This window comes from Phyllostomus hastatus, unplaced genomic scaffold (assembly GCF_019186645.2).
Source record: "Phyllostomus hastatus isolate PE091 unplaced genomic scaffold, TTU_PhHast_1.1 phas_scaffold_193, whole genome shotgun sequence".
NCBI lineage: Eukaryota > Metazoa > Chordata > Mammalia > Chiroptera > Phyllostomidae > Phyllostomus > Phyllostomus hastatus.
The window spans coordinates 9,789,325-9,817,214 of NW_025334015.1; the positions used below are offsets into that span (position 1 = coordinate 9,789,325).

The 27,890-nt window shown below is 42.3% G+C and overlaps 1 pseudogene; it reads left to right on the forward strand.

Annotated features, from left to right (window-relative positions):
* The first annotated feature begins 8,103 nt into the window (after positions 1 to 8,103).
* Positions 8,104 to 8,668, forward strand: LOC123832575 (annotated as a pseudogene).
* Positions 8,669 to 27,890: the final 19,222 nt, after the last annotated feature.

Consider the following 27,890-nt stretch of genomic DNA (forward strand, 5'->3'; position numbering starts at 1 on the left):
TCTGTGCTTCCTGGACTTGCGTGTCTATTTCTTTCACCAAGTTAAGGAAGGTTTCTTTCATTATTTTTTTCCAATAAATTTCCAATATCTTGCTCTTTCTCTTCTCCCTCAGGCACCCCATGTGATGCGAATGTTGGAATGCTGGAAGTTACCCTACAGGCAGCTTACACCATCCTCATTTTTTTGGATTCTTTTTTCTTCTGTTGTTCTGATTGGTTATTTTTTGATTCTTTATGTTCCATGTCATTGATTTGATTCTTGGCTTCTCCACCCTATTGTTGTTTCCCTGCAAATTGTTCTTTATTTCAATTAGTATATCCTTCATTTCTGACTGGATCCTTTTTTTTATGCCGTTAAGGCCCTCACCAAGTTCCTTGAGCATTCTTATAACCAGTGTTTTGAGCTTACATCTGACAGATTGCTTATCTCTATTTTGTTTAGCTCTTTTTCTGGAGCTTTGATCTGTTCTTTCATTTGGTCCAAGTTTCTTTGTCTCCTCATTGTGGCAACCTCCGTGTGTTTGTTTCTATGTATTAGGTAGAGCTGCTATGACTCTGTCTTGGTGGCATGGCCTAATGGAGTAGGTGTCCTGTAGGGTCCAGTGGCACAGGCTCTTCTATCACACATGCCAGGTACTTGTGGTATGCCCTTCATGTGGTCTGAATATACCCTCCTCTAGTAGTTGAGGCTTGGCTTCTGTTGGCAGGTCAATGGGAGGGATTTACCCGGGCTAGTCAGCTGCAAGGATTGGCTGTGACCACTGACCACCAACCACCAACCTCTACCCTCCACAGAGGATTAGCTGTGCAGGGGCAGAGTGGTGGTGCTCTGACGTGGTCTTTAGCTGTCCACTGGTTGTGCTGGCCCTAAGGTTTTCTGGGTGGTGCAGGCCAGGGTTAGCCCCGACCTGTGTTCTGCTTGGGGCCACCCTGCATGAGCTATGAAGCAATCTGAGATGGCTGCTACTTGTACTGGGCTGGGAGAGGCTCAAGTGAAGCCTACCTGTGACGCTAGGTTGTTCTATAATTTAGTTGTAATTTTGATGTGGATGTGCAAGGAGCTGAGCCAGGTTTACCTATGCTGCTACCTTGACCAGAAATCCCGCTGCTTATACCTTTTTAACATGAGAACACTCCATCAGTGCTTGGTCATCTGCACCAAAGGAGAATGTTAATACTACATAACATCCAGAAATGGAGGCATGGAGAGAGGAGCTGGACAGGGGAGCTGGCTGTTTGTTAGCAGGGTGCCCACCCCCACCCCCACCCCCACTCCAGGAGGCCTAGAACACAGCTGGCATCCAGATGCCTCCTTCCTGTGCTCCCCTGAAACTCAGAAGGCAGTATCAGTCCTGTGGACTACCCTCTCCTCTTCTCCTAACACAGCCCAGTTCAGACATATTAATTGCTCCTGCCAGAATCTCCCAGGATGGCACCTTTTTGTCACTTGTTTCTCTTCATCAAGGTTTCAAAGGTCTGTGTGGTTCTATATCATCTGCCTTAGACTAAATAGCAGATTCCTTTGAAAGCATGTGTGTATACACCTGGGCTCAAAAAGAGACACTTCCTATTTCAAAAGCTTTCTAACAGCCATGCTGGGACTATGGGTTACTCTGTGTCCAGAGGAATCTTCTGTGGATATATCATACCATACCTCCTGTGCCCTGGGCAGGTGACTGCACAAGAAAGGTAGTGGGCATTGCTCATTGTGCTTGTATGTCCAGGCCTCATTCTAGGCATGGCCAGTCAACCACCCTGTGTTGCCCTGGGCCTTCATTGCCTATAGCCCCTGAAGTAAGTGAAGATAACCAATAAACACATGAAGTGATGTTCCACATCATTGCCATGGGGAAAAGCAAATGAAAAACACAATGAGATACCATTGGACACCCACTGGGATGACTAAATGAGATGATAACAAATGTTAGGATAGGGATAAATTGGAACTTTCATGCATTGCTGAGAATGTAAATGGTGAATGTAAAATAGTGCAGCCACTTTGAAAAATAGTCTGGCAATTCCTCAAAATGGCAAACATGGAGCTACCACATGACCGAGCAATTCTATCCTAGGTATATACCCAATAGAAATAAAAACATATATTAATGTAAAAATGGTATGTAAATAGTTGTAGAAATATTATTCATAATAGCTAAAACATGAAAACAACCCAGATGGCTAAATGAATAAACAAAATGTGCTATATCCATACAATGGAATATTATTTGGCAATAAAAAAGGAATGAGTTATAGGAAGACATCCCATATTCATAGATTAGAAGACTTAATATTACCATGATGGCAACCATCTTCTAAGTAATTTCTAAATTCAACACAATCCCTACCAAAGTTCCAGCTGGAGTTTACAGAAATTGACAATCTGCTTCTAAAATTCATATAGAAATGAGCCCTGGCTGGCGTAGCTCAGTGGATTGAGCGTGGGCTGGGAACCAAACTGTCCCAGGTTCGATTCCCAGCTAGGGTACATTCCTGGATTGCAGGCCATAACCCCCAGCAACCACACATTGATAAAAAAAAATAAATAAAATAAAATAAAATAAAATTCATATAGAAATGTAAGAGATCAGAATGGCTAAAGCAATCTTAAGAACAAAATTGGAGAATACACATTTCCTGATTTCAAATTTACTGCAAAACTTTAGTAATCAAGGCAGGGTGGTCCAGGCACAAGACTAGACTTACATAGACTGATGGAATAGAATTGTGAGTCCAGAAGTAAACCTTTACATTTATGGTCAATTGATTTTCAGCAAGGGTGTCAAGATAATTTAATGGGAAAAATAATTTTTCAACAAATGATGCTGGTTATATATATATGCAAAAGAATGAAGTTGGACTTCTGTCTCTCTGTGATGTTGGATTGATCAATGGTTTCTTAGCTGTGACACTGAAAGCACAGACAACAAAGGAAAAAAAATAGAAGAATTGAACGTCACCAAAATTAAAAACCTGAGCTTCAAAGAACACTATCAAGAAAGTTGAAAAGGGGTGGTAAACACACAACTCAATATACAGATGATGTATTATAGAATTGTATACCTGAAACTTATAAAATTTTATTAAACAATGTCACCTTGGTAAATTCAATAAAAAAAGTGGAAAGGCAACCTATAGAGTGGGGAGAAATATCTATAAATCATATATCTGAGATGAATTTATATAGAGAGTACATAAATAATTAATACAAATCAGCAATAAAAATAAATAACCATAAATTGGTTGTAACCATAACCATTAACATGGGCAAAGGATCTTAATAGACATTTATCCAAGACAAATATACAAATAAGCACATGAAAAGCTGTTCAACACCATTAGTCATTAAGATGTAAATCCAAACCACAAGAGATACCCCTTCATACCCACCATGACAGTTAAAAAAAAAGACAAGTAATAACAAGTGTTAGAGAGGATGTGGGAAATTGAACCCTTATATACAGCTGGTGGAGATGTAAAGAGGTACAGTCACTTTAAACAAAGTCTGACAGTCATAGAGTTACAACATGACCTAGCAATTCCACCCCTTGGTATATACCCAGGGACATGGAAACATCCATTGACACAAAAGTTAATGTGTACATGAATATTTATAGCAGCATTATATTTTTTATTTTTTAAATATATTTTATTGATTATGCTATTACAGTTGTCCCATTTCCCCCTTCATTCCCCTCCACCCTGTACACACTCTCCCACCCACATTCCTCCCCTTTAGTTCATGTCCATGTGTCATAAATTCTTTAGCTTCTACTTTTCCCATACTACTCCTGTCTTCCCCCTGTCTATTTTCTACCTACCATCTATGCTACTTATTCTCTGTACCTTTTCCCTCTCTCTCCCCCTCCCACCTCCCTACTGATAACCCTCCATGTGATCTTCATTTCTGTGGTTCTGTTCCTTTTCTAGTTGTTTGCTTAGTTTCCATGATGAACTCCTTTAACTTGGCCTTATCTGAGAAGCACTTTATCTGCCCTTCCATTCTAAATGAAACCTTTGCTGGATAGAGCAATCTGGGATGTAGGTCCTTGCCTTTCATGACTTGGAATACTTCTTTCTAGCCCCTTCTTGCCTGCAAGGTCTCTTCTGAGAAATCAGCTGACATTCTGATGGGAACTCCTTTGTAGGGTACTGTAGGTCTCCTTATCTCTTGCTGCTTCTAGGATTCTCTCTCTCATTTTTATCTTGGCTAATGTAATTATGATGTGCCTTGGTGTGTTCCTCCTTGGGTCCACCTTCTTTGGGACTCTCTGAGCTTCCTGGAGTTCCTGGAAGTCTATTTCCTTTGCCACATTGGGGAAGTTCTCCTTTGTTATTTGTTCAAATAACTTTTCCACTTGTTGTTTTTCCTCTTCCCCTTCTGGTACCCCTATAAATCAGATGTTGGAGCATTTAAAGATGTCCTGGAGGTTTCTAAACCTCTCCTCATTTTTTTGAATTCTTGTTTCTTTGTTCTTTTCTGTTTGGTTGTTTCTTTCTTCCTTCTGGTCCACTCCATTGATTTGAGTCCCAGTTTTCTTCCCATCACTATTGGTTCCCTCTGCATTTTCCTTCATTTCACTTAGCTTAGCCTTCATTTTCTTCTCTAATTCGTGACCAAATTCAACCAATTCTGTGAGCATCCTGATCACCAGTGCTTTGAACTGTACATCTGATAGGTTGGCTACCTTTTCATCACTTAGTTGTATTTGCTCTGGAGCTTTGATCTGTTCTTTCCGTTTGAACCCCCCCCCCCCACTTTTTTTTTGTCTTTTTGTGCCTGTTATGTATGAGGGGCAGAGCCTTAGGTGTTCACCAGGGCGGGGTAACCCAGTTGTGAGTTGTGACATTGTATGTGGGGACAAGGCCCGAGGGGGAACAATGGCCCTTGTTCCACTCTCTGTGGGATTTCAGTCACTTCCCCTGCTTCCCCCAAGCAAGCTGGGCCTTTCTGGTGCTGATTTCCATGTGGGTGGGCTTGTGTACATCTAGGACCCTGTGGGTCTCTCCAACAAAGTCTTCCGTGTGGCTGGGAGTCTCCCTGCACCTCAATGCCCCACAGGTGTTTTCAATCGGTGTTTTGAGGCTTTACTTCCTGGCACTTGGACCCTGGGTTGTGCAGTCTCTCTCGCTCCCCAGTTTCACCTGGTTTATCTGCTTGCGAATGTGGGACTACCCGGTCAGCCAGCTGCCTTGCACACAGTACCTCACTTCACATTTGTCACCTCACTGGGTTTGCTGGTTGCCACCCCAGGCCAGGGGTCCTTCAGCCACCACCTGCACGCCCAGGGCCCACCCTCTGCCACCCCGTGTGCCCGGGGTTTGTCAGCTGCTGCCTTGCATGCCTGGTGCTACCACTTTTTGTGCTGCGACCCCTCCCCTCCTGGCTGCTCAACTCTGCACCGCCCACTGGTCTGGATGAATGTGTCTATTTTAACTCCTTGGTTGTCCAACTTCCATACAGTAAAATTTTCTGTCAGTTCTCATTGTTATTTTGTTTCTAAATTATTGTTGTCCTTCTTTTGGTTGTGCGAGGAGGCACAGTATGTCTACCTATGCCTCCATCTTGGTCAGAAGTCCAAATGTAGTACACTATACAATGGAATATTATTTGGGCATAAAAGGGAATGAAGTACTGATTCATACCTAAACATGGATTTACATGAAACACGCTTAGTGAGAGAATCCAGTCACAAAAGACCACAGATGATATGATTGCATCCACATGAAATGTGAACAGGGAAGTCTAGAGATAGAAGGTAGACTTGGGGTTACCGCAGGCTGGAAAGTATGGGGAGGTAGGGACACGATAGCTAAAGGGCAGTGTTGTTTTTTTTTTTTTGAGTGATGGAGGCACATATCTGCAACTATACTAAAAGCCATTGAATTGTACCCTTTAAATGGGTGAATTGTGTGCCAGATCACATATATCACTTCTATATCAATAAAACTGTTAAAAACAAACATGTAGCAAATTTTTATGACTTAAAATAAGTAAACTGTCATTAATGTAACAATCTGTTGGCTGTCCTTGAGACTGCCTGTGTGACATTAAGCCAGGTGACTTCTGCTCCCTGCCTCAGTCCCTTCTCTGAAATGGGAGAAACTATATTGAATGACCAGAGTCCCCTTCCCCCCTTCCCTGCCCTCATCTCCCTGCCTCAAGGCTCCCCACTCTCTGTCAGTCTAACTCTCACACACTTGCATTGACACAGGTCCCCGTCACACCTGGTTCATGCTCCAAGACTTCGGTGGCTCCTTCTTGCCAGTGAATAAGCACAAACACCTCCCCCTACCTTCTGTCCCCTCAACATCCCTCCCTTGGGCTGCACCACCTCCTAGCTCCTCAGGCACTTCACACAGAGGCCAAGCAGGTGATTCTGTAGGAGACTGTTCTGCATGGTGTGGGCCCAGCTTCCACTTGGAGATGCATAGGACCCACACCCATTGATAAGTTCTCCCATGGGGAATCAGGCCTGCAATGTACCTAGGCCGCTGTGAGTCTTGCTTTTTGCTAAAACTCCCTCACCCTGAATTGAGGACATTTACTGCAAAGTAACTTCCTAAAATCCATGCTAAACCTTCCAAGGATGAGTGTAACTGGCTCAACCACTTTTGTCTTTTCATTTGCAAATATCCCTCTTCTGTGATGTGATTAGAGAGGCATTGGCTCCTTTGCTTTCTGTAAAAGGTAATCACCTAAAGCGAGCCTGTGCATAGTAAATGAGGACCATCATGTAATGTGTCCAGAGATAGAAATAAAGGCCTGTCATGGTGGAGGCCGCGGCTTTTGCTCCCCTTGAAAGAAAAGCCATGTTGTCCCTTTTCCTCCACTGGACTCGGTAGCCCGTGTGAATGTCTCATTAATGATGTGGACACTGAGGGCCAGTGTCTGCATCAGATTCACCTTCCTCCAAACCAAGGGACACTGTCCAGTCTCCATGAATTGACTGCCATAGAGAGAGCCCTGTGGTTGTCATTACCAACCCATCCTGCTCAGTGCCTGCCCCACTCTGCCTCCTGTCTCACTGGGACCTCAGGCTCAGCACTGGCCGTCTTTGACCTTGCTGTCCTCTCCCATCCAATGATGGCATTGTAGCACTCTAACACGTAATAGGGAACTGTCATTGTTGGTATCTCCATGGTGGATGTGTTTCCTGATGCACCTGTAAGCTCCTGAGGTGCAGGCAGTGGCGGGGCTGAGGGAGTTGGCCACATCCTGCCCTAGGGCATATGCACTTCCTTGCACAGAGTAATATCTTCATAAACATTGAATGAAATTAATTGTATTAAAGTGACTTCATTGTGGATTTTTTTCAGGAAGGAAATCAGCATTTCTGCCTTCTGATGCTGCTACTGGATTCAGGCTCCTCCATTTTTCTGTGGAGTGTGCCTCCTACAGCCCCTTGCAGGATCCACATTCGCTTTTTAAAAAATCATCACCTGAGGATATGCGTATTGATTTTTTTAAGACAGAGAGGAAAGAGGGAGGGAGGGGGAGAGAGAGGGATCGGGGGAGAGAGAGATCTATGTGAGAGAGAAACATCGATTGGTTGCCTCTTACACGCACCCAGACTGGAAATTGAACCCATAACCTAGGTATGTGCCCTAACTGGGGATCAAACCTCCAACCTTTTGATGTAGGGGATGACGCTCCATTCAACCAAGCCACAAAGCCAGGGCTCCACATTTGTTTTTACTGGGGGTGAGTATTCCTTCCAAGACTATGCTTGACCGCTCAAGGAGAAGCCACTGATGTAAAAAGTAAGGGAAAGAAATTGGAACAGCAAAAGATATGGAAACATATTTTCTTCCCAAATTCTACTTATGATGCAGCAGCGAGAATACAGGAATTGTCAGGTCAGCGAAGGGTGGTGGGGAGAAGCTCCTTGCAGACACTGTCACACTGGTTACATTCAGACTAGCCAGTGTTTCCTGATGATTGCTCAGGGACTCACAATTGTGAAAGCCATTAGGGCTAGACCACCTGTGACTCTTGGTCTTGAAGCCTATATGGCTTCTAGAGAAGACAGTCTTATATTTGCAAAATGACTGAAAAATAAGAAAATTCGCTCTTCCCGAAAGCGACCAGAGGTGACCTCTGAAGATGGTTCGCTATTCACTTGACCCAGAGAACCCCACAAAATCATGCAAAATCAAGAGGTTCAAATCTTCGTGTTCATTTAAAGAACACTTGAGAAACTGCCCACACCATCAAGGGCATGCATATTCGAAAAGCCACCAAGTATCTGAAAGATGTCACTTTAAAGAAGCAGTGTGTCCCATTCCGCTGATACAATGGTGGAGTGGGTAGGTGTGCCCAGGCCAAACAGTGGGGCTGGACACGGGGTCAGTGGCCCAAAAAGAGTGCTAAGTTTTTGCTGCACATGCTTAAAAATGCCGAGAGTAATGCTGAACTTAAGGGTTTAGATGTGGATTCTCTGGTCATTGAGAACATCCAGGTGAACAAAGCTCCCAAGATGTGGTGGAGAATGTACAGAGCTCATGGCAGGATCAACCCCTGCATGAGCTCTCCCTGCCACATCGAGATGATCCTCACGGAGAAGGAGCAGAAGGAGCAGATCGTTCCCAAACCAGAGGAGGAAGTTGCACAGAAGAAGAATATATCCCAGAAGAAACTGAAGAAACAAAAGCTTATAGCCCAGGAGTAAATTCAGCATAAAATAAATAACTAATAAAAGTAAAAAAAAAAGAAAATTCATATTCTAGCAGGGTTTTTCAAGTTCTTTGATTCCACATTTTCTTTGCTCTTTGCATCTAAGCAACATTTATCTCCCTTGTCTTAACAGCCTTAATTCTTTGTGTCATTTGCCTTCCCTGCTTGATCACAAACTCCATGACGCAGGGCTGAGTATAACTTCCCACCCTATCACCAACACCTAGGACAACACTGATTAGTACTCAAGAAATACTGCACTTGCCCTGGCCACTGTGGCTCAATGGGTTCCCTGCAAAGGGAAAGGTTGCTGGTTTGATTTCCGGTCGGGGCACATGCCTGGGTTGTGGATTTGTCCCTGGACAGTGCGTGTACAAGAGGAAACTAATTGATGATTCTTGCCCTCTCTTTCTCCTGCCCTTCCTTTCTCTCTAAAAATAAATAGACGTCTGGCCAAGATGGAGGTGTAGGTAGACACCTACACCTTGTGCCTCCTTGCACAACCAAAAGAAGGACAACAACAATTTAAAAATAAAAAACAACCAGAACTGACAGAAAGTCAAACTGTATGAAAATTTGACAACCAAGGAGTGAAAGAAACATTCATCAGACTAGTAGGAGGGGCAGTGATGGGCAGCCAGGTGGAGAGGACTTGTGGCAAGGTGGTGGCTGGCTGGCAAGGCAGCAGCTGGTGGAGTGGGCAGTCCCACATTCACCAGATAAATCCAGAGAAACAATTGCGGAGCAAAACAGACCACGCAACCCAGGGCTCCAGCTTAGGGAAATAAAGCCTCAAACCACTGATTGAAAACACGTGTGGGGGTTGAGGTGGCAGTGGGAAAAATTCCCAGCCTCACACGAGAGTTTGTTGGTGAGACCCACAGGGTCCCAGAACATACACAAACCAACACACCCAGGAATCAGCACCAGAAGTGCCCAGTTTGCTTGTAGGAGGCAGAGGAAGTGACTGAAATCCGGCAGAGAGCAGAGCAAGCACCATTGTTCCCTCTTGGACCCCTCCCCCACATACAGTGTCACAACACAGTGACTGGGTTGCCCTGCCCTGGTGAACACCTAAGGCTCCACCCCTTATCCATAACAAGTGCATCAGGACAAAAAAAAGAATGGCCCAAACAAAAGAACAGATCAAAGCTCCAGAAAAAATACAACTAAGTGATGAAAAGGTAGCCAACCTATCAGATGCACAGTTCAAAGCACTGTGATCAGGATGCTCACAGAATTGGTTGAATTTGGTCACGAATTAGAGAAACAAATGAAGGCTACGCTAAGTGAAATGAAGGAAAATGCACAGGGAACCAACATTGATGGGAAGGAAACTGCGACTCAAATCAATGGAGTGGACCAGAAGGAAGAAAGAAACATCCAACCAAATAGAAAAGGACAAAGAAACAAGAATTCAAAAAAATGAGGAGAGACTTAGGAGCCTCCAGGACATCTTTAAACGTTCCAACATTGGAATCACAGGGGTGCCGTAAGAAGAAGAGGAAGAGCAACAAATTGAAAACTTATTTGAACAAATAGTAAAGGAGAACTTCCCCAATCTGGCAAAGGAAATAGACTTCCAGGAAGTCCAGGAAGCTCAGAGAGTCCCAAAGAAGGTGGATCCAAGGAGGAACACATCAAGGCACATCATAATTACATTAGCCAAGATAAAAATGAAAGAGAATCCTAGAAGCAGCAAGAGATAAGGAGACCTACAGTAACCTACAAAGGAGTTCCCATCAGAATGTCAGCTGATTTCTCAGAAGAGACCTTGCAGGCAAGAAGGGGCTGGAAAGAAGTATTCCAAGTCATGAAAGGCAAGGACCTACATCCAAGATTGCTCTATCCAGCAAAGGTTTCATTTAGAATGGAAGGGCAGATAAAGTGCTTCTCAGATAAGGCCAAGTTAAAAGAGTTCATCATCACCAAGCCCTTATTATATGAAATGTTAAAGGGATTTATCTAAGAAAGAGAAGATAAAAAACATGTATAGTGAAATGACAGCAAATTCATAGTTATTAACAACCACACCTAAAACAAAAACAAAAGCAAACTAAGCAAACAACTAGAACAGGAACAGAACCACAGAAATCGAGACTACATGGAAGGTTATTAACAGGGGAGTAGAAGGGGGAGAGAGAGGGAATAGGTACAGAGAATAAGTAGCATAGATGGTAGGTAGAAAATAGACATGGGGAGGGTAAGAATAGTATAGGAAATGTAGAAGCCAAAGAACTTGTATGTAGGACACATGGACATGAACTAAAGGGGGGGAATGTGGGTAGAAAAGGGTATGTGCAGCACAGAGGAGAGTGAAGGGGGAAATGGGACAACTGTAATAGCATAATCAATGAAATATATTAAAAATAAGTAAATAAAATCTTTATTTTAAAATAAATAAATACTGCACTTATTGAATAGTTGGATTGCATCAAGAGTATCAAGTTCAACCTCTGTTAGACTCTGTGCTAGAAGTAAGTTTTCAGAGTTCAGAAAAGAGAGTGCTTTCCATAGGGGCTGCACCTGGAAAGGGACCTGGGCAGTCTGGGCTGGGGTCAAGGAAAGGAGAAGGCATTTCAGCTGGAGGCACAGCCCAGGTAAAGGTGCAAAGGCCCAAGTGAATGCTCAGTAACTGCCTAGCATGGGCCTTAGGGAGTGCAGTGATAGAGGCATTTCATCCATGTCATTAGGAGGAGGGGAGAAGGCAGAAACAGCCAGTGAAGGCAGGGTACCCCCATCAGTCTCCTCACTTTTTATCACACCCTATCTACACACCTCAAGACCACTCTGAAGTCCTTCCATGGCCCAACACAAGGAGTCCAGTTCAGTGTGCAGCTCTTGCTAATGGGACTTGAGGCTGTTACTGGCCTGGAGCAGCAGGGGAAGCCACAGGAGACCATCTGGCAGGCTTGGCACCTTCATACTTTTGACAAATGGAGGACTGATACCATAATTAGTCTAGTTACAGCGGAATTCCATGGCAAGAAACAGGAAAGGCTATTAGCTTAGCTAATAGGGAATCATGTCCCACAGAGAAAGCTCCTATTTCTGCAGACTTTTGGCACCTGTGACTCAGCAATGCTGCCTACAAGTAGGAAGCCAGCTCACCTGTGGTTTGTCCACAATACCCATCACTGCCTTGCTCTCTGGGAAAGAAGCTGGTCAAATGCAGCATCACCTGGGTGACGGCACCTATTCTTCGGCTCCACCACTGGCCGTGTGTGTGACCTTGGGCAAATTACAGCCTTTAACCTGCATCTAGAACAGAGGAAGCACCAATAATTATGGCTAATTTTATTAATAATGCCACTATCATTGGTGTAGGCAACTCTAGAAAAACCAGCAGTAGAGGTTTAGAACAGATAAGTTTTGTTAAGTTTTTATATCTGGGTTTATGTTTTTCTATCCTGACTCCAGATCTCTGGATCAGAGAAGAGACCTTTTATTCACTCAGTCACTGAGCATCCTAGAAACACCTGTTCCCAGGCTCATTTTACCGCAGGCAACACCATGAGGCCAGATGTTTACCTGCTTGTGCAGTGAGGTTTGTATAGATGAGAGGAACCCTGAAATTATGAGACTCAAAGCTTACATGAGGCATCTGGAACATAAAGGGGCGGGGAGGGGAAGGGGTGAGGAAGGGGGTAGAAGGAGGAGAGAGAGACATTTGCACTAAACTGTAAACCATTTCTCTCCTGGGAGAGGTGTGGGTCTTTAGGTCTATTACCCCTACAGTGTAAGACAATGGCTCTGGGGATATAAGTCTTCATATTTTCCCAAAGCAATTCACTACCTTCCAAAGTACATTTAACCATCAACCACCCTTCGACCTGTTCCCAGTACTCTGCTCCTAAAGCCTGGACTGTGCAGAAATGGGAACGTATTCACAGAGTGTTGTTTCTCAACTGCTTCTTCTGAGGCGCAGGCTGCTTAAGATGCATTTTGAATGCTCACTCCCTAACACCCCTATGTGTATGGGTGTATGTGTGTACCTGCGCACAAGTGTGTATTTGTATCTGAATATGTGCTGGTCTTTGCACATGAGGGTATGTACACTCTGCGGGGAACTTGTTTAGGTACAGTGCCAGGAGAGATGTCAAGGTTTCTATGTAGAAGAGAGGATGGGCCTGGGACATACAGGCTGGGAAACCACTAGGAGTACAGTGGGTAGAAGGGAAGCGGTGCTGGACCAGGATTCCAGAGACCAACCTGCCATCAACACAGCTAACTGCATGACTTGCTGGTCTTTCCTCTTTGAAACACGGATGATTATATCTTCCATGCCCACCCCAATAAAGCAATAAAGCTCAAATAAGAGAATATATGTGAAAGCATTTTGAACAGTATAAAAGCCACACAAATCAAATGCAAGCTCTTATTAGTGATGCTTTGACACCAACCTACAGTGAAAATGTTTACAAAGTGCACATTGCATTATCCAGCACATAATACTTGCCCTATAAATATCACTTCTCCTTCTGCCACCTTCTGCACATAGTTGGTATAATTATATTGAATGGATGGACAGATGGTGGATGGAAGTCTTATCAGTGCTCCTTCAAAAGTGCATAAAGAGGCTTTGCACAGAGCATTTGGCTTCCACAACTGTGGGAAAGGAGCCTGGGGGAATTCTCCCAATATCCCAGGTCAGTTTTCTGATCTGCTACATAATCTACCATCTCAGGGAGGGAAACTGGAGTACTGAGAGACAAAACAATGGGACAGTTAGGATGGCATTTCTTCCTAGAATAATAATAGTAATAATAGGATAGAAAAAAAACCAGTATAGGTTGTTTGAGTTGAAAGGCACTCAAGGGTTTGTTTCTTGAGTGTCTACTCTGCTCTGGAGCAGGGGTGCAGGTGCTGTCTGCTGTCCAGAGGCCAAGTCTAGTAAGGAAGACAGGTGTTAAACAAGCAAGCCCAGTGAGGGTTGGCAGGACAACTCAATAATTTTTTATTTTACCTTGGTCATGCTTACTTTCGGGGAAGCTCCTATTGTTGACTCAGAAGTAGACCCTTCCCACTCCCTGTCTATTATTTTCTAAAAGCCAGAGAAGCTTCTTGGATGACTCAGTGGATGAAGATATGGAGTGGGGAAAGCTGTGAGGTGGGGCAGGGATCCCCAAGGCTGGAAAGCTGACAGAATTCTCTGAGAACTGCAAGTAGAGGGGAGATGGGGGTGAGAGAACATGCGAGGTGAACGACTTCAGAATGCACCAGGGTGGTTTGGAGGCTCCCAGCCTTTGTGAAGATTCTCAGGCTCAGTCATGGTGTGAAGCTGCAAGACACCTGGCTTTGAGGGGCCGTGTAGACTCACATGATGAAGGTATCAGTGGTGACAGTGCTGAAGAGTCACAAAAATGTCTGTCCCCTCAAAGATTTCCATGTCCCAGTCCCCAGAACCTATAACTATGTTACTTTACATGACAAAAGGGACTTTTATAAACAAGAATAAGTTAAGGACTCTGAGATAGGGAGATATTTTTGGATTATCCTGATGAGTCCAGGATAATCACAGGATCCTTAAAAGTGAAAGACCCAGGTAGGAGAGTCACAGTCACAGAGTTGAAGTTTGAAGATTCTATGCTGGGGGCTTTGAAGATGAAAAAAGGAACCATGAGTCAAGGAAGGCAGGTGTCCTCTAGAGACTGGCAAATTGAGAAAACATTACCCTAGAGTCTCCAGAAAGCATACAGCACAGCTGACACCATGATTTTAGCTGGTGAGACCCATCTCAGGTGACTGACTTGCAAATCTGGAAGACCATCAATTTGTGTGTTGTCCCTACGTGGTGGCGATTTGTTACAGCAGCTACAGGAGACTCATACAGTGGTGGGATGAGAAACAGAGGTCCTTCCCTTCTCTGGCATTGAGATTCTTGTGCACCCCTGGGAGAGGGAAGAGTATGAGAAACTCCCTATTTTCTACTGATCTTGAATCATAATTATTTATGAGAGTTGACAATTACTGAGAATTTCCTATGTGCCAGGCAAAATATTGTGGTGTTTTGTTTTTTTTTCTTTTAATAGCTATCTTAACTCTATTTTGAGGTCCTGGGTAGAAGCCAGTCAGTTCTTCCTTGAGCAGTCAATTAGGCCACACCCTCAAACACTCCCTTATCTGGCTTTCATAGGCCACTATCCACCCACCCTCATTGCCCCAGGGCCTGCACTAGACAGCCAGGGACACCCCAGAGCCTGCTGAAATTATTCCGACTACCCAACCCTGAGCTTGCTTGCCCTGCCTCCCCTATTCCTTCCTTCAGAAGGTACAGTAAAGGCACTTGGCCAAAGTTACTCGCTCTCTGTCTCATGATTAAGCCAGGGACATCCCTGAGTGGACTGGACTGGGATCCTGTGCTCTTGACAGGGAGCTGTGAGTACAGCAAAACTGTAAATCTCTTTCTGATCTCTTTCTTGATCTGCATCTGGCCTCACCCCACCTCACCCCAGGTAATGGGGTTAGAACCCTCTACACACACTTACTCATTTAATCCTCACCACAAGCCAGTGAAGAAGTTATTTATCACTATTATCCACTTACTATTATCCCCCACTTCACATGACAATTAAAGAGAGGTGAAGCAACTTGCCCGATGTCACAGAGCTCTTAAGTGACAGAGCTAAAATCCAAATAGACAGGCTTCAGAACCTGGGCTCTCCTCCATCATGCGGAGCTGCCCACAATGATGAGGTGGCATTTGCCACCATCCTAACTGGATGAGTGCTCCATGCTGGCTTTATTTTGACTTAGAGAAAAATAAAGCAACATGATATGTCTAGCACACCACACTTCTGAAATTGAAGTTCTGCTCTTTATAAGCATCATTAGGTGGGGACTAAAGTGAGTGACAGATGGGGAGATTAATTCAATCTGAGGCCTCCCTGAGATAGGTGATTTAAAACATCTACTCTATGTGTAGTTATATCAAACACTCCTGGTACACACCCATGCTTCATGCAGCTGGTTGGTTTAAAATGATTTCTAATACATGGCCCCCTTTCACTGTTCTGGCCAATAAATATTCCAAGGATGGGGCTGGAGGTGCCAGTTTGGCTAAAGGTCCCTCTTGAATTAGGTCAATCCACCAACAACGTTTGGCCCTGGGAGGCAAGGGCAGAGAATATTCCAAAGACACTCTTGTTTCTGCAATGCTGCAGCAGGGTTGCAGTAGGCCTGCTGGTCCCTCCCACAATGCAGTGATAATCTTGGGGTGAACAAACCTCATCTTTTCTTAGCCTGGGCCACCCCAAGGCAGAGCCTGAGACAAAGACTTGCATGTAAGTGGTTGCGAACACGGTTCAAGCAAGCTGGAGCAATGGATAGGGAGTAAGACAGGGCAGAAGGGACTCCAGATGGAAGGGTGTGTTAGGGAGTTGGCCACTGCTAAATGCACCTGGAATACAATCAACTGTGAACTTCGGAGGGACTTTATGAAATGTTTCCAAAAAGTGACCTTGAGAGACAAATGGGAAGTATTATCCATTGGCCTCTACGCCACTTGGCACAGGGCCTGAACCAGTGGGCTTTAACTCCCCTGTATTCCAGGGTGCCTGTGTGTGAGTGCAGGGTAGGTAGTAAGAGGTGTTGGGTGCAGACCTGAGGTATGACCCATAAGGTTATACTGCTGCAAACCCCATCCAAGTCAGCCTAGAACTTTTGTGACAGCCATGGCTGGATTAAGAATTGGGGCCAAAAGCATTTTGAAGTTGTACCCAAGATATATCGAACATCTGTCTGGACCCTGAAGACCTCAGTGAAGACAAGTGTTGTGGCAGCTGCATATTAGGGGGCATTGTTACCAGAAGTACAACCCTGTTTTACCTGCCCCTACCCCAATGAGCAGCAAGGGTCTGTAAAGATGGGTGACTTCCACTCCTTCTCCCCTCCCCACACACATAGAGCTTCTAGCCCCCAAATACATCTGGAACATAACCAGGGCTGGGGAAGCATCCTCCCTAAAACAACTATGGTGAGCAAGTATGGGCTTCTCGCATGTACTGTGCCTACTGGTGAATGACTGAGTACACTGAGGTCCCGTTCCCAGCTAGACCCGAGTCTACATAACCCAGGACATAAGGCCACCACCAAAACAAATTTACATATTGTTGATAAGGGATTTCTATGTATTCTCTTAACCTTCATGACAAATCCCATGGAGAAGGAATTATAATCGTAATTATATAGACAAGGAAACAGAGGCTCAGAGCAGTCCATTAATTTAAGATTCCAGAGCTGTTCAATTGTGAAACTAGAAATGCACTCTAGTTCATCTGATTCCAGATCTGAATCCTTCTGTAGCCTCAACAGGGCCCAGCACATCAAACCACTTAACCTCCTAGCAGACTGCACACTCCTTGAGAACAGGAATTGTTTATTCAGCTCACAGAGTAGGTGCTTCACGGCAGAAACTGAACACACGTGGAGGGCATGAGTTCCTGCTCAGACACGTGAGCACCTTAAACAAACAAGGACTCTTTCCCTGCCTTCCTGGTGCCCAGCCTAAAACGGATGCTCAATAAACGTGGGATGAAGGCATGCAGAGGAAAAGGAAGCATCCTACTGCTGCTCTCCTGAGACGATTTCTCAAACTTACAGAAAACTTCCCAGTACAATAGCAAGGGTTTTTGCCCTAATCCATCTGAGAATGCAGACCAGAGGCTCCATTACCCTCAAGTTTTTTAGCATTTCCTACAAACAGGGGTATTCTCCAACCACAACACAACTACTAGAATCAGGGAATTAACATTGCTGCATTTCAACAGATTTAAGTTTCAACCATTGTCCCAATGAGGTCTTCTATAGAAAACAATCATGTCTAGGATCCCATGTGCATTTAAGTTGTCATGTCTCCTTACTGCTCTTGGATCTGCAATAGTCCTTCAGTTTTTTCTTGACTTTTATGACCTTGACACTTAAGAATACAGGTCACTTCTTTTGTAGAACACCACTCTATTTTATCTGATGCCTCCTCTTGATTGGGTTCACGTTATGCATCTTCAGCAGGAGTATCACAGTAGGATGTTGGGTTCTTATTAAATCCTAACAAGTAATGCATAATTTAAATATGACCCATTACTGATCATGTGCCTTTTGATCATTTAGTGAAGGTGGATCTGCTAGGCTTCTTCATTGTAAAGTCACCCCTTTCTTCCATTGTAGATAATCAGTAATTTGGCAGGAGGGGAGGATTCTGAGACTGTTTATATTCCATTCCTTATTAAATTTCAAACTTATTCATTTATCTACTTATGTCAGTTTGGATACAGCATTTCCTATTTTTTCCACTCTACTAAATTTTTTTACTGTTTACTCTAGGCTCAGTTGCCCCAGATTTAGCTGGTGGGAGCCCCTTCAAGCAGGTTTCTGTCAATCAGTGAGCATTTCCTTACTTTCTGCCACAAGTTCCACAACATGTTCTGGGCTCGTCTTGTACTTCCCCAGCCTTACCCCAGGAAACACGCATTTCTCCAAGGAGCCTGGTTTCTTTTACTGGTTAGTGGTATTTAGAAACCAAGATCTGCATGCTAAGTGTGTTAATTAATTTTGTGCGTTACTCCTCCCCAGTGGACAGAGCTAGGACACACACACACCGGCATTTATTTCTACATCTATTCATTTGTTTCCAACCAACAACCATATTCACATCAATGCCTCAATTTCAGTTCAATACCACAGGGTTTGCTCTAGTTTTCTCCCTGTTTGTAACTGTCTGTTCCAACAGTAAAAAGCCCACTTTTCATTATACTCAATATTTTTACTTATTTGGTCACACCCTCTGTGTGTACCAATCTCCAGCGGCCTAGTTAATGTCCTTCTTACCCTCCTCAGACTCTGACAGCTGCGTTGGGTCACGCCTTCCCCACATGGATGCCCTGCTTCTCCTGCTTAGGCTCCAGCTCTTCTCTGAGCCACTGAAGCCCTCCCACCCCACCGCCACTACATGGATGCATGCCTACCTTGCTCAGCTCTCTTACTGGCTTTAGTACTAAATTGTTCAGAAAAAGAAAAGAAAAAACCCTAAAGCTGTTTTAAGAGTGAGAATATGAACTACTTTCATACACACACCCTGACCCAGGTTTTTCAGGGCCTAGGACAGGAAAAAAAAATGCTCACAAGGAGAATAATAAACATCTACTGGCCAACAGGCAAAGCTGGTTGATGATGGAAGAGGGAGGGAGGATACCTTTAAAGAGGATACATTTAAAGAGGGAGGAAGACTTGTAAAGGACACAAGCTGGGATTCTAGGATGCAAATGTTCTATAATTACAATTACCATTGGCAAGTGAAGTACTAGTAAGACTGAATTGCTCATTTCTTCCCTGCAAGAGAATGAGGTTGCAAATAATGATGAATGATGTGTGAGTAGTTTGTGGCAGGAGACAAAGGTTTTTCCACTTAGTGAACAAATGAAGTTTATGATGAATCATGAATCAGATTGGGGACCTGCCCAGCCATTTTACAGATAAGCAAGCTGAAGCTGAGAAAGGTTATGTAATGTCTTTGTCAGGTTTTGTTATCAAGACAGTGCTGACTTCATGAAATTGGGAAGTGTCCCCTCGTTTTAGTAAGACTAAGATATTTCTTTAATTGTTTGGGGCAAGTATACCTGTGAAGTCATCTGGGCCTAGAGATATCATTGTGGAAGGTTTCAAATCCCAGTTTCATTTTCCTTAGTAACTGTAATACAGTTCCCATTTTCTCTTTCTTGTAGTTTGCATTTTGATAGGCTGTAGATTTTTAAAAGGAATTTGTAAATTTTAGTTATATTGGAAAATGTATGTATAAGACTCTTAATATCTTCTTTTAAATTTTTTAATGTTTGTAGTATCAATAGAAATGTGTCCCCTTTCACTTTTTATATAGATCATTTGTATCTTCTTTCTTGGTCAACCTTATCAATGGTATTCATTCTTACAAAAAATAACTTTTGGTTTTCTGATTTTTCTCAATTGTATGGTTATTTCCTATTATAAGAATGTCTGCTCTTTTTTTTTTAAGATTTTGTTTATTTATTTTTAGAGAGGGAAGGGGGAGACAGAGAGAGAGAGAGAGAGAGAGAGAGAGAGAGAGACATCAATGTCTGGTTGCTGGGGGCTGTGGCCTGCGACCCAGGCATGTGGCCTGACTGGGAATCAAACCTGCGACACTTTGGTTCGAAGCCCGAGCTCAATCCACTGAGCTACGCCAGCCAGGGCAAGAATGTCTGCTCTTGATGTTAGTTTTTCCTTTCTTATACTTCTTTGAGTTCAGTTTGTTTCTACTTTTTTAAATGGTTGACTTTCAATCTCTTTTCTTCCCACTATGTACTTTTATGGCTAAAATTTCCTGGTAAGCACTACTAACTGCATCCCCAAAGGTTATTATTTTTTTTTATTGTTTAGTTAAAATATTTTTTACTTCCCATTTTAAGTTTTTCTTTAATCTACATATTATTTAGTAGTATATCATTTAATTTTCAAACATTTATAGCATTTCCAATTCTTTTTCTTTTTTTGACTTTAAATGATTTTTTTTTAATTACAGTGGACATACAATATTATGTTAGTTTTAGGTGTTAAGCACAGTAATTAGTCACTATATAATTTACTAGGTGACCATCCCAATAAATCCAGTACCCATCTGACATCACATGCTGACATCCCCATGACTACTCTGTAACTACCCATTTGTACTTCTTAATCCCTTCACCTTTTCACCCCGCAACCACCCTCCGCTCTGGCAACCATCAGTCTGTTCTCTGTATCTGTGAGTCTGTTTCTCTTTTGCCTGTTCATTTATTTTTGTTTTCTTGATTCCACATGTAAGTGAAATCATCTGGAATTTGTCTCTCTCTGTCTGATTTATTTCACTCATATACCCTCTAGGTCCATCAATATTGTTGCAGATGACAAGATTTCATTCTTTTTTACGGCTGAGGTATATTCTATTGTATATATGCACCAGTTCTTCTTATTTTAATTGTTTTATTTTTTGTTGTTCAGTTACAGTTGTCCCACCTTTTTCCCCATTGCTACCCCCTACCCCATACCCACCAATCCCACAGTCAATCCCCCCATTGTCCGTGCCCATGAGTCCTCTATTCATGTTCCTTTGCTTGCCCCTTCCCCTTTCTTTCCCTGTTATCCCCCTCTCTCTCCGCTCTGGTCACTGTCAGTTTGTTCTTTATTTCCAAGCCCCTGGTTCTATTCTGCTCGTTTGCTTGGTTTGTTGATTAGGTTACACTTATAGGTGAGATCATATGGTATTTGTCTTTCATCATCTGGCGTATTTCACTTAGCATAATGCTCTCTAGCTCCACCCATGCTGTCGCAAAGGGTAGACACTCCTTCTTTCTTTCTGCTGCATAGTATTCCATTGTGTAAATGTAACAGAGTTTTTTGATCCACTCATTTACTAATGGGCACTTAGGCTGTTTCCAGCTCTTGGCTGTTGTGAATAATGCTGATGTTGTGAACATTGGGATGCATAGATTCTTCTGAATTGGTGATTCAGGATTCTTAGGGTATAGTCCCAGAAGTGGGATTGCTGGATCAAAAGGCAGTTCCATCTTTAGTTTTCTGAGAAAATTCCATACTGTCTTCCACAGTGGATGCACCAGTCTGCATTCCCATCAACAGTGTACTAAGGTTCCCTTTTCTCCACAGCCTCACCGGTACTTGTTGTTTGTTGATTTATTAATGATGGTCATTCTGACTGATGTGAAGGGGTCTCTTATTGTGGTTTTAATTTGTATCTATCTAATGGTTTGTGATGTTGAGCATTTTTTCATGTGTCTATGGGCCTTCTGTATATCCTCCTTGGAGAAGTGTCTATTCAGGCCTTTTGCCCATTTTTTAATTGGATTGCTTGTCTTCCTGGTATGGAGTCATGTGAGTTCTTTATATATTTTGGAGATCAAACCCTTGTATAAGGAGTCATTGGAAAATATGTTTTCCTACATGGTTGATTCCCTTTCCATTTTGTTGATGTTTTCTTTGGCCATGTAGAAGCATTTTAGTTTGATGTAGTCACATTTGTTTATTCTTTCCTTTATATCGCTTGTCCTAGGGGATGTATCATTGAAAATATTGCTCTGTGTGATATCTAAAATCGTCCTGCCTATGTTTTCCTCTAGGACTTTTATGTGTCACAACTTATAGTTAAGTCTTTTATCCATCTGGAGTTTATTTTGGTGTGTGGTGTAAGTTGGTGGTCTAGTTTCATATTTTTTGCATGTACTTGTCTGGATCTCCCAACACCATTTATTGAAGAGGCAATTTTTACTCCATTTTATGTTCCTGCCCCTTTGTCAAATATCAGCTGACTGTATTGACATGGGTTTATTTCTGGACTTTCTATTCTGTTCCATTGGTCTATGTGTCTATGCCAGTACCAGGCTGTTTTGATTACAATGGCCTTGTAATATAGTTTGATATCAGGTATTATGATCCCTCCTACTTTGTTCTTCTTTCTCAGAACTGCTGAGGTTATTCAGAGTCATAAATGGTTCCATATAAATTATTTAAATATTAGTTCTATATCTGTGAAATGTGCCATTGGTATTTTGATAGGGATTGCATTGAATCTATAGATTGTTTTGGGTATTATGAACATTTTAATGATGTTAATTCTTATAATTCATGAACACAGTAGATGCTTCCACTTATTTGTGTCTTCCTTAATTTCCTTCTTTGGTGTTGTGTAGTTTTCCGAGTACAGGTCTTTTACTTCCTTATACCAGTTCTTCTTTATTCATTTATCTATTGATGGACACTTACATTGCAACCATATCTTGGCTATTGTAAATAATGCTGCAGCAGACATACAAAAGTATATGTCTTTTCAATTCAGTGTTTTGAGTTTCTACAGATAAATACCCAGAAGTGGAATTGCTGTCCTTTTTTGTCTTTTGTTATATAAACTTTGTTTTAAAGTCTATTTTGATTGGTATAACTATTGCTACTCCACCTTTTTGTTTGTTTGTTTGTTTCCATTTTCATAAAATATCTTTTCTTATCCTTTTACTTTCAGTCTGTATGTGTCCTTTGATATGAAGTGAGTTTCATGTAGACAACATACATAAGTGTCTTGTTATCTGATCAACCTTCATATGTTTCTTTATTGGAACATTTAATCCATTTGCATTTGAAGAAATTGTTGATAGATATGTACATATTGCTATTTCATTATTCATATTTTTGTCCTTTTTTTTCTTGTTCTTCTTAAAGAAGACTCTAACATTTCTTGTAATACTGGCTTGGTGCTAATGTCTTCCTTTAGCTTTTTCTTGTCTAGGAAGCTCTTTGTATGTCCTTTGATTCTAAATGATAGCTTTGCTCAGTAATTTGGTTGAAGTTCTTGCTTTTCACCACTTTGAATATTTCATGCCCATCCCTTCTGGCCTGAATATTTTCTGTTGAGAAATCAGCTGACAGTTTTATGGGAAGTCCCTTGTAGGTAACTAACTGCTTTTATCTTGATGCTTTTAAGATTATCATTTTGTCTTTAACCTTTGACATATTAATTATGATGTGTCTTGGTGTGGACCTCTTTGGGTTCACCTTGTTTGGGGACTCTGTGCTTCCTGGAGTTGCATGTCTATTTCCTTCACCAAGTTAGAGAAGTTTCCTGTCATTATTTTTGTACATAAGTTTTCAATTCCTTGCTCTCTCTCCTTCTGGCACCACCATGATGCAAATTTTGATATGCTTGAAGTTTTCCCAAGGCTTCTGTAACTATGCTCATATTTTTTTGGCAGGGGGATGTTTTTCTTTTTGCTGTTTTGATTGGGTGTTTTTTGCTTCCTTCCTGAGATCTTCCAGATCTCTGACTTGATTCTTTGCTCCATCTAGTCAACTGTTCATTCCCTGCTATGTATTCTTCATTTCAGTTAACGTATTCTTTATTTCTAATGAGTCCTTTTTTATGTTTTCTATATCCATTTTTATGTTTCATATCTCTTTGTTGAAGTTCTCACTAAGTTCATCTACTCTTCCATTAAGTTCATTGAGCATCTTTTTAACCAGTGTTTTAAACTCTGCATCTGATAGATTGCTTGTCTCCATGTTATTTAGTTCTTTTTCTAGAGTTTTGTCCTGTTGTTTCATTTGGGGCATATTTCTTTGTCTCCTCATTTTAGCTATCTCCCTGTTTGTGTCTATGCATTAGGTAGAGCTGCTATGCCTTCCAGGCTTGAGAGAATGGCCTTATGCAGTAGATGTCTTGTATGGCCCAATGGCACAGCCTCCTTGATCATCTGAGTTGAGCTCTTCAGGTGTACCCCTCATGTGGGCTGTGTACATCATCCAGTTATAATTGAGCCTTGATTGCATCTCAATAGGAGGGATTTACCCCCAGACCCATCAACTGTGAGGACTGGCTACAACCATCATGGAGGATCAGCTGTTCTGGGGCCCATCCCATGAGACAGTACTTAGTTCAGTGAGGCTCTGGTGCCTGCTGAGTTTTCTCTGTGAAGGTGTCACTTGTGGGAGTGGTTTGGAGTGATTTGATGTTGTCTGAAGCTGTCCACTCACTGTGCTGGCTCTGGGGTCACTTGATGTTGAGCCAGTCCATTCTGCATCTGTGCCCCTCCTATCAACCTCAGTGTGGCTTCTTTATATCCTTAGTTGTAGGACTTCTGTTCTGCTAGATTTCAGGCAGTTCTGAATGATGGTTGTTCTATAGTTTAGTTGTCATTTTGATGTGGTTTTGAGAGGATTCAAGTATCCCATTTATGTACCCCTGGATCTTAACTGGAACCTTCCAATTATTTTTCTGTTATGACTTTCAAACTTAATTCTACTGTGCTCAGAATATTTACTGGATGATTTTAATCCTTTAAAATTTACTAAACTTGTTTTATAGTCCTGCATTACTAAATGTTCCATGTTCCTTTGAAAAAAGTGTATATTTGGACATGTATTGGGTGCAGGGTTCTATATAAGTCACTTGTATCAAGGTTATCAATCATGTTGTTAAAATCTTCTCTAATCTTAATGATTGTTGTATCTACTTAGCTTATTGACTACAGAAAGACATGCATTAAAGTCTCCTGCTTTAAACTTTCTGTGTCCTCTAATTTGGGGCCCTTCTTGGGCAGTTTGGAACCATCTACAGACTCAGCTTTCTTGTTGCCATGAGCAGCATGCCTGGTTCTTGTGTTCCTTGAGGAAGAAACCTGTTAGTCATCATTACAGATTCTACATGACCCTTTGCTCTGTCCGCCCACTCCTCCCACTCCTTCATTGATTCCATCCCCCACACCTCCTTGTTCCCTGTCATTTCCAAACCATGCCCTTAACACTGCTGAGTGATAGTTATTGTCCTCCCCCACCAGGGATAATCATGGTGTCTCTACCTACTCAGTGTTCCACCTTTAATATCAACCCTTACCTCATACTCCAAACTGCTGCCATCTTCTCCTTTCTCGTTCATTTGGGCACAGGAAGACAACTTCCATAGTCTTATTACTATCACTCTGTGCTTTAAGGCTCCTTTCTGGGGATTCCTGGGTTACTCAAACCCCACACTTCTTCTTTCCAGTTTCCTCTCAGGTAACCCAGGTATCACCATCCCTTCATTTGACTTTCCACTTTAATCTCTCTTGTAACATGCTGTCCTGAAAAACTATGACTTTTAGAGTCAGACAGACTAGAGTTTGCATCTTAGCTCTACCATTTATTTGGCAACTCACCCAGTGTTTCAGTTCACCATCCTAGGTGCTAAAATGAAGACAGTAGATTTTTGCCTCACAAAGCTGTTGTAGGGAAAAATGGGTATAATTTGTCCAAGGCTCTGAGCCAGAACCTGATTATTTTTCCCCTTACATACATGATAACCCCATTCATTTTGCCAGTAACTCCTCTCTCCCTCACTTCCTCTTTCCCTTATTTCATTCCTTCCTTTCTACTACCCAGTTTAAATTTATTGAAAAGAATTAGAAGGTTATAGTCTCATCTTTGCACTGATTTAGTAGTGAGATTTTGAGCAAATCACTTGTTCTCTCCGAGCTTCAGTTTCTTTTTCTATCAAAGAAGGCACTGTAGGTGACCTCTATTGCCTTGTTCCCTTGAAACATTCTGTGGTGTAAAGTGATTCTGAAATCCCATCTCCTTCACAAAGACTTTTCAGCTGTTGAAAATAGTGGTAATTCTTTCTCCTTTACCTACATTCCACTGCCTTGTTTGAACATGTACCTTCTGTTTTATTTTTGCTCTTTACACTGAAAATGTTCATCCATAAGGATTTATGTCAAATGGCTGGGGGCAGGATAGTGAAATTATTTCTGCATGTTTATAGGGAGAGTCTGAGTTCTTCAAGAACAAAAATGTTGCCCTCAAGGGGAAAAGCTATCTTTTGTGGAGGTTGTGTTCTCTCCACTCCCACCCTCACAAAAGCCTGATGACAATGCTTAGCTGAGTTCATGACACATCAAGCAACAATCAATCAATCTTCCTTCCTTTCCTCTCTCACTTCCTTCCTTCCTTCTTCCCTGTCTTCATGACTGTAGGCTCATAAGAATTACATAAAAGTATTTTACAAAATTCATTTCAATCTATCAATTTAACTCAATCTATTTATAGGTTCATGCATTCTTTATTTTATTCAACAAATTGTTATTGAACATATTTTGTCTTAGACACTGTGCTAAGCTTTAAAGTTGTAAACATGAATAATGCATAGTTCTTGCTTTCAAGGAACTCTCTGTCTATTTAATTTGTTTATTTAACAAATATCTTACAATGTGTCATGCTGGGTTCTCTGGAAACAGTCAGTAAAACAAAGTTTGAAGTCTATGATCTTTATTAGAGATTGAAATTTGTTAAATGAGGAAGGAAGAAGTATGAGTAGGGGGGAAAATACAACCAGAGACATTGAGATAAAGAACAATCTGACAGTAACCAGAGAGGAGAAGGGAGAGGGATAATAGGGGGTAATGGGAGGGGGGCCATCAAGGAACATGTATGAAGGGCAAATGGACAAAGCCAAAGGTAAGGGGTTCGAGGGTGGGAAGCAGGGATGGGTGGGGTGGGGGGTGGGACACGGTGGGGAGAAAATGGAGACAATTGTACTTGAACAGCAATAAAAAAGAAAAAAAAACATTGAACGTGATTCATGCCTCAGAGGACCCAGCAGTTTACTCTGGAGCAGGAACAGCTCATCAGAGTCATGACATGGTGGCCCAAATGTCAGCCTTTATGCCTCTGTGCATTAGTCTCCTGGGGAAGACACAAGGAATTACAGTTCTGGAGGCCAGGAGTCTGACATCAAGGTGTTAGCACAGCCATACTCCCTCCACAGACTCTCAAGGAGGCTCTTTCCTCACCTCTTTCTTTTTTTGGTGGGTCCACATATTTTGTGACTTGTTGTAGCATCCCTCCAGTATCTGCTTCTGTCTTCACATGGCCTTTCCCTCTGTGTGTGCCAGTCTCAAATCTCCCTCTGTCTTTTTTAAATAAGGACATCTGTCACTGGATTTAGGGTCCATTCTAAATCTAAAAATGCTCTCATCTCTAAATCCTCAACTTAATTACACCTGAAAGACCCCTCTTCCGAATAAGCTCTCATTCACTAGTTCTGGGGGTTAGGACATGGACATATATTTGGGGGCCACTATTCAACCCATGACACCCTGTTTTACTCACTCACCACATGCAGATTGTTCATAAAGGTTGTTTTCAGAGAGGCCATTCTATGCAACAGATGCAGACTCCAGTTGCTGACAGCTGGAGGATGGCTGCTGGTTCTGTCCCCCAGATGGGCAGCAAGTTCTGCCTTGAAGGGGGTCTGGGTGGTTCATCTTATCTAATACATATACCAAGCCTCATATTAGGAATCAAAGGCAAAGTGATGATAAAATCAGAGATAGTTCCTGTTCTTACCACACTCATAATATAGCAGGGGCAGACAGGTATTACTCGTATAACCCAACAACTCCAGTAAAATCACTTCAGTGGTACGTGCAGCCAAGAAGAGACACATGTTAACATAAGAATATGTAGAGGGGAGACCTGATGATGCTTGATTTAAGAGTGAAGAATAATACTTAAGACAGAGAGAATAGCATGGGCAAAGGTTGGGTCTTGTGCATTCAAGAAAGTGAAAGGATGCCAGCAAGGCTAGAGTTAGAGAGTACAGAAGAAGACGTAGCCTGAGATGTGGAAGGCACACCCAGCAGTCCAAATGAGGTGCTGAACTCCACTGAAGAGTTCCAATAAAGGAAGTACGC